The sequence below is a fragment of the Gopherus flavomarginatus genome, chromosome 1, assembly GCF_025201925.1.
Source record: "Gopherus flavomarginatus isolate rGopFla2 chromosome 1, rGopFla2.mat.asm, whole genome shotgun sequence".
NCBI classification, from domain to species: domain Eukaryota; kingdom Metazoa; phylum Chordata; order Testudines; family Testudinidae; genus Gopherus; species Gopherus flavomarginatus.
The window spans coordinates 180,298,491-180,312,767 of record NC_066617.1 but is presented as its reverse complement, the minus strand read 5'-3'; positions in this window follow the sequence as shown (position 1 = coordinate 180,312,767).

Here is a 14,277-nt window from a genome sequence, read left to right as displayed (position 1 = left end):
AGTGGCAGAGACCAGGAAAGAATTAAGTGAGTGCAAAGAGCGGAGGCAGGATGCGATGCTGAGGCTAATGAGGGAGCAAACAGACATGATGAAGCATCTGTTGGAGCTGCAGGAAAGCCAACAAGAGCACAGAGTCCTGCTGCATCCACTGTATAACCACCTACCCTCCTCCCCATTTCCATAGCCTCCTCACCAAGACGCCCAAGAATGTAGGGTGGAGGAGGCTCCGGGCACCCAGCCACTCCACTCCAGAGGATGTCCCAAGCAACAGAAGGCTGTCATTCAAACAGTCTGATTTTAGTGTGGTTACAATAAGCAATGTGGCCTTGTCCTTCCCTCCTCCTCCACCTCACCCGGGCTACCTTGTCTGTTATCTTGCTGTTGTTGTTTTTTAATTAATAAAAAAAGAATGCATGGTTTCAAAACAATAGTTACTTTATTTCGAAGGGGGGAGGGTGGTTGGCTTACAGGGTATTAAAATCAACAAAGGGGGTGGGTTTGCATCAAGGAAAAACACACACAACTGTCACATCGAAGCCTGGCCAGTCATGAAACTGGTTTTCAAAGCCTCTCTAATGCGCAGCACATTTTGCTGTGCTCCTCTAATTGCCCTGGTGTCTGGCTGCTCAAAATTGGATGCCAGGCGATTTTTCTCAACCTCCCACCCTGCCATAAACGTCTCCCCCTTACTCTCAAAGATATTATGGAGCACAGAGAAAGCAGCAATAACAATGGTAATGTTGGTTGCACTGAGGTCTGACCTAGTCAGCAAACAGCGCCAGCGAGCTTTTAAACATCCAAAGGCACATTCTACCACCATTCTGCACTTGCTCAGCCTATAATTGAACTGCTCCTTACTACTGACCAGGCTTCATGAGCCATGGGAGCAAGGGATAGGCTGGGGTAGGTGTGACCACGCGGTGCTGTCAGCTGGGAGAGCAGTCTGAGGCAGAAGCCTCCAGCTCGCATGATATTCCAGGCAGGACTGAATCTCCATGAGATGAAACTTAAAGAAGAGAATGACCTGGAGTCTGTGGCTCCCATTCGGTGCTCTAAGAGGGGGATAGCCATGTCTGTCCAAGCACCCCTGATTGATTTCACTGTGGTCTGTCAGGAGCACCCAGGAGATGTACAATGGTTATCAGTTCTATTGCACCATCTGCCACAAAGGCAAGGAGCTGCTGCTGTGTAGCAATGCAGTACTGTGTCTGCCAGCAGCACCCAGGAGACATACGGTGACGGTGAGCTGAGCGGGGTCCATGCTTGCCAAGGTATGGCATCTACATGGGTAACTCAAGAAAAAAGGTGCAAAACGATTGTCTGCCATTGCTTTCACGGATGGAGGAAGGGAGGAAGGGGGGCCTGACGACATGTACCCAAAACCACCCACGACAATGTTTTTGCCCCATCAGGCATGGGGAGCTTAACCCGAAATTCCAATGGACAGCGGAGAGTACAGGAACTGTGGGTTAGCTACCCACTGTGCAATGCTCTGTAAGTTGATGCTAGCCACAGTAGTGAGGATGCACTCCACCGATTTAATGTGCTTAGTGTGGACATACACAATTGACTGTATAAAATCAGGTTCTAAAAATCGACTTCTATAAAATCAACCTAATTTTGTAGTGTAGACATACCCTAAGGGAGGAAGTTAACAGAGGTGAAGCAACTCTCCCAAGATCACACAACAGGCTAGAGAGAGGGCTAGAAATAGAACACGTCTCCAGGAGCGCAGTCCAGTGTACTATTCCCTGAGCTATGCTGCTTCCATGTCATGCATATGTAGACTCTATAGTTCTCCCACCTGGGTTGGGAGTGTATGGTAAGTAAAATAGCTACTTCTTGAGATTTACTTAAGTCAGATAACAAATATGTCTCAGAAATCAATACAATGACTCCTGGAGCACTGTGTTCTCTAGATTCTGTTTCCATGTCTTGACACTTTCACCATGGATTCCACACAATGTTAGAATGCCTTATTTGTGACTAAAATTCAGCACTTAGCCAGGTGAAGCTTTAAATTTGGACTATCGATGTCCAGGCTTTCCCCACATTTTAGCTGTTTCTCTTGACTTAAAGGGTTCCATGACTTAAGAAAGCAAGGAGAGTTATACTTTAGTTTAGAACAACTGAACGATAATGGTTTAAGCCTGAAAAATTGGAAAATGCAACATTCCGTGAACTGGCATGTTTATTTCAGTGACTGATACTGTAAGCTGGCTGGAAAACTGTACTGTGTGTCTTTGTCTGTTGTCAGCTTGGTCTTAAGGAAAGTGAGTGCTTCAAATAAAGTAAATGATGTGTTTCTGTAACTTGACATCTCAGATCAGTCTCTGAATGAAGTCAGTGCTCAGCCACATAAAGAATGTTACATAGTAAGGATTACCGTGCTTCCGTTTTCCTGGCAGAGTTGGCTAATAGAGATGTTTAGGTTATAACAGACAACCTATTTAGTTGTGTTACTTCCTACTTCCATAAGCATACTAAGTGTGCTATGCAAGATGACATATCTTCAGACCGAAGCCTAGCATTGGAGCATTGCAACTGATGTGCAATGGGAGAGTGGTGTCTGAGAAGGTGCCAGACAGATTTCAGGAACAAGTCTGAAACTTTTATTTGTACAGTAAAAGCTTTGGTATCCGGCCTGTTGGGGGAATGGGAGGCGCTGATAAGTAAAAAATTCCAGTTAACTAAGAGGGAGGGAGTTTGGGTGTGGGAGGGGGCTCACGGCTGTGGCGCAGAAGGGGGTGCGGAGCCCAGGCTCTGGGAGGGAGTTTGGGCACAGGAGGGAGCTGAGGGCAGGGGGTTGGGGTGTGGGAGGAGGTGCGGGGTGCCAGATGCAGCCGTCACTCACCTCAGGCAGCTCCTTGCGAGCGGCGACATGTCCCTGCTACTCCTAGGTGGAGGCATGGCTAGGTGGCTCTTCATGCTGCCCCTGCCCTGCCCCAAATGCTGGCTCTGCAGCTGGGTCCTGGCCAACGGGAGCTGCAGGGGCAGTGCCTGCAGGCGGAGGCAGTGCTCAGAGACGCCTGCCATGCCTCTGCCTAGGCACAGGTCGCACTCCAAACCCCTCATGGCTATTCCTCTGCCAAGGAGCAGCAGGGACATGTTGCCACTTCAGGAGAGCTACATGGAGCCAGGTAGTGAGCCTGCCAGCCCTGCACCAACTGGACTATAAACCAGACTTTCAATGAAGATCAGAAATGCCAGTTTATAGAGCTTTCCAGGTGGTAAAGTGCCGGATAACACAGCTTTTTCTGTACTATCTTCTGTGTCTCAAACTTCAGAACAGATCTCTGCTAATGAGAAAGTATGTACAGTTATGAAGAAACTGATAATTTTATTAGCTCACATGCTACACAGCAAAAGCAGCACTTCCTGTAGTAGAAGTCTGACTAACGGTTGGAGTTGCCCCTTGTTCTGAATAAAGGCTATATACACACAGGGCATGGCCTGAACGTAACAACTTAAAAAAACCCATAAACTTTTGCTAAGCTTTCACCCCACATTCAGATGTTCCCATAGTTTCCCAGAGGGACCTCAGTCTCAAGTTCCCTCTGCTTCAGAGTGAAATTTCACCCCCCTTACATGTCTAGGATGGAGCTAGATGGATACACCTGCTTGTAACTCCAGACTTACTCAACAAAAATATACCCCTGCATCTCTATGCAGAGTTTAATCCCTGGGTATCAAGAAGTCTCAACAGAAGAGTCCTGCATGCCTGAGCAGAGGCCAAGAGTCTGCTATCCTATCAGAGATATTAGTGCACCTTCCTTGAAGATGAGTGAATGGAGGCAGGTGTTTCAACATAAACAATTAATACCATATACAAAATGTCCCACTGATACATTGTGGCCTTACATCTGTGAGAGTGAAAGAAAACCAAATAAGTGCAGATGGCACATAGGGAAAAGAGATATTGGCCATGCAGTTGTTCATACCAATATTAGGCCATAATTAGGATCATCATCTCCATAACACAAAGTGAACAAGTTCACTCTGCACTTGTACTAGTTAGAATTGTGCTGCAGGGCTGACTCCCTCCCTGGTTGCAACTGAGAGGTGAGCCACAGGTGATCTTTGGCCTGAAGATTTGCAATACAAGATTATAGAACTCCCCAAACTCATTGGTGCTCCAAGTTTGAGTCAGTGAAGTTTCAAATTACAATAAAATAATAAAGTTTAGCAACTACAGGGAAATTAAGAGATCTCTGGAACAACCCAGTGTTATAACCTTCTTGTCTCCAGAAATTTGAAAAGATACCCCCCTGGCACTCTGTACCTCAAGGGAGCGACCTGGAACCCTCATATTCACCGTCACATAATTATCACATATTTCATACAAAGCATGCCATGTAAGATATCATATGAAAGGTCATGATCTGCTAGAGCCCCTTGTTCTGGTAATTTCATACACACTAACGATATACATGGTGATAAATGAGAGGAGGGATAGCTCCCTTTTGTGGACACTCAGCCAGCCAATTGGCTATAGAATCACTCTGGGTGTTTGTTCTTTACTTGCTTTACCTGTAAAGGGTTAACAGGCCCACAGGTAAAAGGAAAGAAGTGGGCACTTGACCAAAAGAGCCAATGGGAGAGCTAGAACTTTTTAAAATTGGGAATAAAGCTTTCCCTTTGTGTTCTGTGGTTGTTCTCTGGAGAGAAGGGACAGAGCAAAGTCAGGGCTATGACTGCTGTAAATTTTTTTTTGCCAGGTATGGAAATCATCAGATTATATCCAGAACTACCCAAATATGTCAGTAGATTAGGAGATCTCTAGAAAGACACAATTAGGTGTGTAAACAGAGTCAGGATAAGCTCTACCCTGACATCTGGTGGAAAGAATTTCAGAGAGTGTATTTGCATAGGCACGCCCACCCTATCCCAGACTGCCGAGCTGTGGGACTGCTTGGTGACAAATGACTCACCCTCAGTTGGGTGGTACTTGCTAGACAAGGGACATGGGTTCCAAAACCCAGTGAAGTAGAGAGGCTGGGGACAGGTATCTGTGCCTGGTGGTGCAGTCTCCTTGTGGAGCCAGAAGCACCAGTTCCACCCCCTCCTCTCTCCACTGTGGAATGTCAGAGTTGATTTTTTTTATTCCCTCAAGAATCTAAGTACAGGTTACTGAGCTGAATTCACTTTGGGCTAATGGTGCACTAGCACTGGGGCTCCCCCATAAGAGCTGAGATCACTAAGAGTTGAAATCACTAAAGAGCTGAAATAAGTGAGCTGAGAGCACTGAGTACTGTGCTAACTAGTGGGGGAGCCTGTAGTTATACTGTGGAACAGAGCAGCTGGTGAAGTGGAGCAGTTGCGGGGACGGCTGGTGGCAGCAGAGCGGCTGGCAGAGCGGAGTAGCTGTGGGACGGGTGGAGCGGCCCACAGAGCGAGCGGAGCCAAGCAGTTTGCAGAGCAGCTCATGGAGCAGAGAAGCTGGTGGAGCGGAGCAGTTCCTGAGGACGGCTGGAGGAGCAGAGTGGAGCAGCTGGTAAAGTGGAGCAGTTCGTGGAGAAGGCAGAAGCAGAACCCACGGAGAGGCAGGGCAGTTGGCCCCGGACCACGTAAGGTGCCCCTTTCTACCCAGGCTGGGGGGAGGGACCTCTACAGATAAACTCTCGAACTCTGGGGTGGCATTGACCAGAGACTTTTGGGTTGTTGGACTTTGGGGTGATTGGACTTAAAACCCTAAGGGGAAAAAGGACGTGCCAAATGTACTTGGAGGTGGGTTTTTGTTTATGGTTTGTGTTATAACCCGGTTTGTGGTGTTTCTCCAATGGGATGCCGCATTGATTCCTCCCTTTATTAAAAAGATTTTGCTACACTCAGACTCCGTGCTTGCGAGAGGGGAAGTATTGCCTCCTAGAGGCACCCAGGGGGGTGTGGTATGTGAGTGTCCCAGGTCACTGGGTTGGGGCTCGAGCCGGTTATGCATTGTGTTACTGAAACGGAACCCCTGGATACTGAACCTGGCCTTTGTTGCTGCCAACTCAGAGGGGCAGAAGGTTTACAGGTGTATTTCTTTTGTTTTCTGTAAGGCTTGTGGACTTCTCTGTGCTAACCCCAAATGCTTTTTGTTTTGCTTGTGACCTTTAAGCTGGACCTCAAGAAGGTTATTCTTGATGTTTAAATTTTGTAAATGGAGTTTTTTAATCTGGCAAAAGCCTAAATTCCAGATGTATTTTCTTTATTTTTGGTTTTAATAAAATTTACCTCTTTTAAGAACAGGACTGGGGTTTTGTGTCCTAAGAGGTTTGTGCGTATGTTGTTTAATTAGCTGGTGGCAACAGCTGGTTTCTCTTTTTTCTTCAGCTCTTCCTGGGCAAGGGGAGGTGAAAGGGCTTGAGGGTACCCCACAGGAAGGAATTCCCAAGTGTTCCTTCCTGGGTTCTCAAAAGGGGTTGTTGTTTTTTGCACCTAGGTGGTGGCAGCATCTACCCATCCAGGATCAGAGAGAAGCTGTGACCATAGGAGTTTAATACAAGCCTGGAGTGGCCACTATTAATTTTTAAAATCCTTGCGGGCCCCCACCTTCTGCACTCAAAGTGCCAGAGTGGGGAAGCAGCCTTGACATACATATTTTGAGATTTTGGTATATGGTTGTTACTGAATATGTTGTAAATTTATGGGGTGTCCACTGACAGTTCTCCAGTGACAACAAAGGAGGTGATCCATTCCCAGGAGGGTGTTAAATGATCATTAGTCAGCATGGGAGTTGTAAACAAGGGATTTACAATGCTGTAAGAGAGCTGCACAAGCATCACACGATGGGGGATTGCTCAGCAAATGTGACTCAGCAAAGCCCACCAGGATGTATTTGGGCTAGTATTTTTCAGGCACATGGCTGAGGATATAAAATAGGGGACAGTGGCATCGTGCTTCTACATTTCTCCTCCCCCACCTACGCTGGAAGCAACAAGTATTCTGGGGAAGATAATGACTTGGACTGAGAAGACTGGTCCCAGGCTTAAAGGGAAAGCCTGTATATTAAGGACTGTAACCTGCCTGTAACATCCAGTGAGGTGAGAAAACTGCTTAATCCAAATACTGTTAGTCTAATAAGGTTCCGAATTTAGACTGCATGCTTACTCTTACCTTTTATTTTCTTTGGTAACTATGTCTGACCTTTTGTGCCTACCACTTATAATGACTTCAAATATTTCTTTCTGTAGTTAATAAATCTGTCTTATGTTTTATCTAAAACAGTGTGTGATTTGGTTGAAGTGCTTGGAAAATCACAGCTCAATTTACAAAGGCTGGCGTGTGTCCTCACCACATTGAGGGAGGGGCGGACTGGGTAATGAACTTACATTGGTCAGGCTTCTGAGCAGGGCAAGATGATACAGTCCTGGGGTGCAAGGCTGGGGGCTTGGGAGATTTGCTGGTGCTTTTCCCTGTGTGATTTGTGAGTGGCTCAGTGAGCATTCATGCAATTTAGCTGGTGTCAGGCTCCACATGCTATTGCACTGAGTGATAACAGTGCCTGGAGCGGGTTAGCTGTTGTCACAAGAAAAGCCTTGTGAGAACAGCCCAGGCTGGAGAGTTAAGGTGCTGCAGCGAGGCAGTCTGGTTCCCCACCACCCTGGAGGGGAACGAGTCCCTCTGGATGCCAAAGTGGGCGGAGCTAGTGGAGCTTGCGCCCGCTCCCCAGAAGTCAGGGCACAGGACAGAAAGTACAAAAGCCCAAACCCAGAGCTCACTAGAGGCCCGGCTGCCAGGAAAGCCAGATGCCTGTGGCCTAGTGGGCAGACTCCTACAGTCTGCGACTGACCTGAGGACTGGACAGACCAGCCAAGGCCTGATGCTGACCAGGCCCCAGGGACGCTGTTAAGCCTGCCTGTGGCAAGCCAGTCAGAGGAGCTGCTAAGCCTACCGCTCGCCGAGTACCTGGAGGAGCCCATGGTGCTTGGTTCCGTGGAGGACATCGTCCAGACGCAGGTACCTGTAGAGAGGGAGGTAGGAAGTAGCCCAGGGGCAGCCGACCCTAGTCTGGCTGCAGCACTGCTGGAGCTGATGTCAGTGTGTTGCGGCCAGGATCCCCACTGGCTCAGCAGCGGGTCTTCTGCTGCTGCTAGGGCCCTGGGCTGGGACGCAGTGGAGTGTCCCCCCTGCCACCTAACATGTGGGTAGCAGTCTCCCCCTCTCCCCAGGCCCTTCGGAGCCAGGGCCTGGGCCTCTTGAATTCATTTGTTTGCTCAGCCCCTGCATAAGGGCCTGAGCCGTAGACTCTCTACTGCCCCATCCTGATCTAGGGCTAGGGTCTGTGTTAACTGTTGCTCAGCCCCTACCTAAGGGCCTGAGCAAAAGACTCTTGACTGCCCTGCCCTGAACGAGGGCCTGGGTCTGTGGAATAGAGCTGTTTGTTTGTCTCTACCATTGCTGTGGCCAGGCTAGTTCCCCCAAAATAACCTGAGGGATGTAGTGAGGTGGTCTGGTTCCTCGCCATCCCAGAGAGGGATGAACTCAGCCGAACTCTTCTACAGGGGCATAGTGGTACCCCAGTTCCAGGTTTTACCCTGGGGGTCCCGTCACATCCTATGCATTATACATTTCTTAGTTCCTCTCATGCTGTTTTTGTATACAGATACAACATACAAAAACACTTTTAAAACACTGAAATAGAAGTGACTGTAAAGACAAATCAGACAATATAGATATGCCATATATGAAGCTGATAAAACATACCAAATAACTTACTACATGTTTGGTTGTATGATAACACCTAGCCTAGTCTAACTTGTTAATGGGATCACACATGATTTAGAATCCTTACCATGGCACAGATATTTGTGATGATAAACCTTTACCTCTGTGTGTTAATAGTCCAGTTGGACTACTGGTCTGTTGACCAAAGGTCAAGTTTGCCAGAAGATGTTTACAAGTGGTAATAGCTCTGCATGCATCAGAGAGCTCATCTGCCTTCTCTTTTAAACGGTATCAGCTTCTTCTCCAGCATTGTCCTGCTAACAACTCCTTTCTCATCAAGCATGTTTTAGAACATTTTCTAGGAATGTGCTGCCAGCTGGCCAGAGACAGATAATCAGGCACTGGTAGCCATCTGGAGCTACAAGAACCAGTCATAGCCAAATGCCGGTAATTCAGGAAAACCCAGTGCACAACTGGACATTCCAAACAGGGCATCATTCAGTCCAACAAACAGTGCCAGCAACAGATGAAGGTCACTTGTTAATGTCCTCACAAGTTAGCTGCAACAGGTGTTATCAACTCTCACACTTTGTTGCTGAGGCCTGGTCCACACTACACAGTTAAACCGATTTTAACAGCATTAAATCGATTTAACGCTGTACCCATCCACACTACAATGCACTTTATATTGATTTAAAGGGCTCTTTAATTGATTTAAATCGATTTCTGTACTCCTCCCCGACGAGAGGAGTAACGCTAAAATCGATATTAACCTATCGATTTAGGGTTAGTGTGGCCGCAAATTGAAGTTATTGGCCTCCGGGTGGTATCCCACAGTGCACCACTGGCCACTCTGGACAGGAATCTGAACTCTAATGCACTGGCCAGGTATACAGGAAAAGCCCCGCAAACTTTTGAATTGCATTTCCTGTTTGGCCAGCGTGGAGCTCTCACCAGCACAGGTGACCACGCAGAGCTCATCAGCACAGGTAACAATGCAGTCTCCTGAGAATAGAAAAAAAGCACCAGCATGGACCGCACGAGAGGGACTGGATCTTATCGCTATATGGGGAGAGGATTCTGTGCTAACGTTCCAAAAGACGAAATGAAAAAACTTTTGAAAAAATTTCCAGGACCATGATAGAGAGAGGCCACAGCAGGGACTCAGTGCAGTGCAATGTGAAAGTGAAGGAGCTCAGACAAGCCTACCAGAAAACCAAAGCAGCAAAGGGAAGATCAGGGTCAGGGCCAAAAACATGCCGCTTCTACGCTGAGCTGCATGCAATTTTAGGGGGCTGCGCCACCACTACCCCCCCTCCCTTGTCCGTGGATTCCGAGGTGGGGGTTATAATCTCAACCATGGATGAGGATTTAGCGGAGGGGGAAGATGAGGAAGAAGAAGAGGAGGAAGAGCTTGCGGAGAGCACACAGCACTCCATTCTCCCCAGCAGCCAGGAGCTTTTTGTGACCCAGACGGAATTACCCTCCCAGCCCTCCCAAGCCACTAGCCCAGACAGTGAAGCCATGGAAGTGACCTCTGGTGAGTGTACCTCTCTAAATATAAAACAAGCAAGTTTAAAAGCAAGCGTTTTTTAATGATTGATTTGCCATGAGGGCTTTGGATGCATTAGCAGCCAGTAAAGTTACTGGAAAAGTTTGTTAACATGTCTGGGGATGGAGCGGAAATCCTCCAGGGACATCTCCATGAAGCGCTCCTGGAGGTACTCCAAAAGCCTTTGCAGAAGGTTTCTGGGCAAGGCAGCCTTGCTCCATCCACCATGGTAGGACACTTTACCACGCCATGCATGTAGCAAGTAATCTGATATCATTGCATGACAAAGCCTAGCTGCGTATGGTCCCGGTGATTTCAGGCATTCAAGAAACATCCATTCTTTATCTCGCTCTGTTATCCTCAGCAGAGTGATATCGTTCATGGTAACCTGGTTGAAATTAAGGAATTTAAGTAAGGGGACAGAGAGATGGGGGAGGGGAGGAAGGATAGCGCTGAGATTTTTAGCATTTGGCCAGCAGGAATCTTCCCAGCTACCAGCCACGCGGTGGGGGGTGGGGGGGAGAAAGGTTGGTGATTAGCAGTGATTTTCCATGATACCAGCCATGTGGTGGGGGGAGGGGTAAAGCAATTCTAGAGAATTGGATTGGGGGGGAGGGGTTGGCGTCTGCTGCTCCTTGTTAACAGGAAAGAAGCAGCAAAGGTAGAAGGTATGCCTTACCATGACAGCATGCAAGCTGAACTGTGATGTCCGGACCTGCGTCTGTGTTGATCTGTAACACCAGAGCCGCAGGCACTCAATATTAAAAGATTCCAAATGCGACCTTGTAGTGAAATCACATGTGCTATGTAAGGTGAATAGTGTTGTTCACTGTGAAAGAGTATAACCATTGTTCTGTAAAATGTATCTTTTATAATCCTTCTCTCCCTATTTTCCCTCACTCATGCAGCTGCACATTTTTCAAGCCTCCCTACTCCATCCCGAAGGCTAGCTCAGATAAGGCGGAGGAAGAAAAGGATGCGAGATGAAACATTCTCAGAAATCATGGAAGTAACCCGCAATGAAAGAGCTTATCTGAGGGAGTGGAAGGATGTGGTAGCAAAGTACAGGAAAGATACCAGTGAATGTGAGGATAGGAGAGACGCTCGAGATGAGAGGTGGCGGCAGGAAGATCAGCGGTGGCGGGATGCAACGCTGGAGCTGCTGCGTGATCAAACTGACATCCTCCGACGTCTGGTGGATCTTCAGGAGGAGCAGCAGGGTCACAGAGTGCCGCTGCAGCCCATGTTTAACCACCCTCATTACTCACCATGTTCCATGTCTTCTTCACCCAGACGTGTAAGAACGCGTGAGGGAAGGCTTTGTGCACCAGCCCACTCCACCCCCGTGGACAGTCCAACCAAAAAGCTGTCATTACATTGAAATGTGCTTAATGGCCTTTTCCTTCCCTCCTGTCCTCCTCCCAAACCACTCCCGGGATACCTTGTTAATTCTCTTCCTCTTTTTATAATTACATGCTTTTTAAACGAAGGGGGAGGGTGGGTTGCTTACAGGGAATGACTTTTAAGAAAGAATACATGCTTTTTAAACGATAGTGACTTTATTTCCATAAGCAAGCTGTAATCGAAGGGGGAGGGTGGGTTGCTTACAGGGAATGACTTTTAAGAAAGAATACATGCTTTTTTAAACGATAGTGGTATTTATTTCCATAAGCAAGCTATAATCGAAGGGGGAGGGTGGGTTGCTTACAGGAGGAGTCAATAAAGGGGGGGAGGTTCATGAAGGGGAAACAAACACAGCAGTCACACCGTACCCTGGCCCGTGATGAAATTCGTTTTCAAGGCTTCTCTGATGCGCACCGCTTCCTGGTGAGCTCTTCTAATCGCCCTGGTGTCTGGCTGCGCGTAATCAGCGGCCAGGTGATTTGCCTCAGCCTCCCACCCCACCATAAAGGTCTCCCCTTTACTTTTACAGAGATTGTGGAGCACACAGCAAGCAGCAATAACAAAGGGGACATTGGTTTGGCTGAGGTCTGAGCGAGTGAGTAACGTTCACCAGCGAGCCTTTAAACGGCCAAATGCACATTCTACCACCATCCTGCACTTGCTCAGCCTGTAGTTGAACAGCTCCTGACCACTGTCCAGGCTGCCTGTGTATGGCTTCATGAGCCATGGCATCAAGGGGTAGGCTGGGTCACCCAGGATAACAACAGACATTTCAACATCCCCAATTGTTATTTTCTGGTCCGGGAAGTAAGTCCCTTGCTGCAGCCATTTAAACAGAACAGTGCTTCTGAAGACGTGAGCGTCATGAACCCTTTCTGGCCATCCCACGTGGATGTTGGTGAAATGTCCCTTGTGATCCACCAGTGCTTGCAGCACCATTGAAAAGTACCCCTTGTGGTTTATGTACTGGGTACCCTGGTGCTCCGGTGCCAAGATAGGGATATGGGTTCCATCTATTGCCCCCCTCCCCAGTTAGGGAATCCCATTGCAGCAAAGCCACCCACTATGACCTGCACGTTTCCCAGAGTCACAACCTTTCGTAGCAGCAGCTTAATGATTGCTTTGGCTACTTGCAACACAGCAGCCCCCACAGTAGATTTTCCCACTCCAAATTGATTCCCGACTTGACCGGTAGCTGTCTGGCGTTGCAAGCTTCCAGAGGGCTATTGGCACTCGCTTCTCCACTGTGAGGGCTGCTCTCGTCTTGGTATTATGGCGTTTCAGGGCAGGGGAAAGCAAGTCACAAAGTTCAAAGAAAGTGCTCTTACGCATGCAAAAGTTTTGCAGCCACTGCGAATCGTCCCACACCTGCAAAACTATGTGGTCCCACCAGTCTGTGCTTGTTTCCCGGGCCCAAAATCGGCGTTCAATGGGTAGAACCTCCCCCATTACCAACAGGAGCTCCAAAGAGCGGGGGCCCATGGTTAGGGAGAAATCAGTGTCCATGTCCTTATCACTCTTGTCGCCGCGCTGCCGTAGCTGCCTCCTCCTCGCCTGCCTTTGCAGTTCATGGTTCACCATAGGCTGCACGAGAATGCGCGAGGTGTTTACAACGTCCACGATTGCGCTATTGATCTGAGCAGGGTCCATGCTTGCTGTGCTATGGCGTTTGCTTTCAGTTCACCCAGGAAAAAAGGCGCGAAATGGTTGTCTGCTGCTTTCAGGAAGGGAGGGGTGAGGCTGTACCCAGAACCACCCGCGACAATGATTTTTGCCCCATCAGGCACTGGGATCTCAACCCAGAATTCCAAGGGGCAGGGGAGACTGCAGGAACTGTGGGATAACTACGGAATAGCTACCCACAGTGCAACGCTCCGGAAATCGATGCTAGCCTCGGACCATGGACGCACACCGCCAAATTAATGTGCCTAGTGTGGATGCGTGCAATTGACTTTATAATATCTGTTTTATAAAACCGGTTTAAGTTAATTCAAAATTACCCTGTAGTGTAGACGTACCCTAAGATTTTGGCCATTACTGCAGGCAGTGTTGGTGAGAGAGAGAAAGAAGTTCTTTGCTTATGCTGATTTTTCAGACCGACCAAGATAGAAGCGCCTCCTATTGGCTGCCTTCCTTACTTCCTTGGATCCTGGAGAAGCACAGCTAACCATAGCTGCTGCTTTTGGCAGGCAGAGCTCTCGCCCCAGGACCCACAGAAGTTTTTGGGTAGGCAGAAGGAGCAGCCAATGCCATTGTCCCAAGAGGGGAGGAAGCTGAGAGAACCAGCAGCTCAGGGACGCTTGCTTCCTCCTCTCTTCTTGTGGAAAAAAGAAAATAATGGAGGTGGGCAGCTCTTCTCTAGCTAGACAACACCAGGCCTGGGAGTGAGGGGTGAAGAATTTCTGCAGGTGCCCCGCATGCCACCTCAGGGCGAGGGTGGGAGATTAAGAGCCAAGGAGGAGACAAGGTGCACAGAGACCAAGGGGCAGATGTGGGGCTGGGAGTGTGGAGAAGTAATTGGAAATTTGCGGTTTGTAGCCCTCTACACTATCAGGCAGTATCTGAGGCAAGTTTGCAATTTTATCTCAATTGGATCTTCTATTCAGAGCTCCTGCAGTGGCCTCCTTCCCATTCCCCAAAATAAGTCACTTTACTTACTGTAAACTGAGATG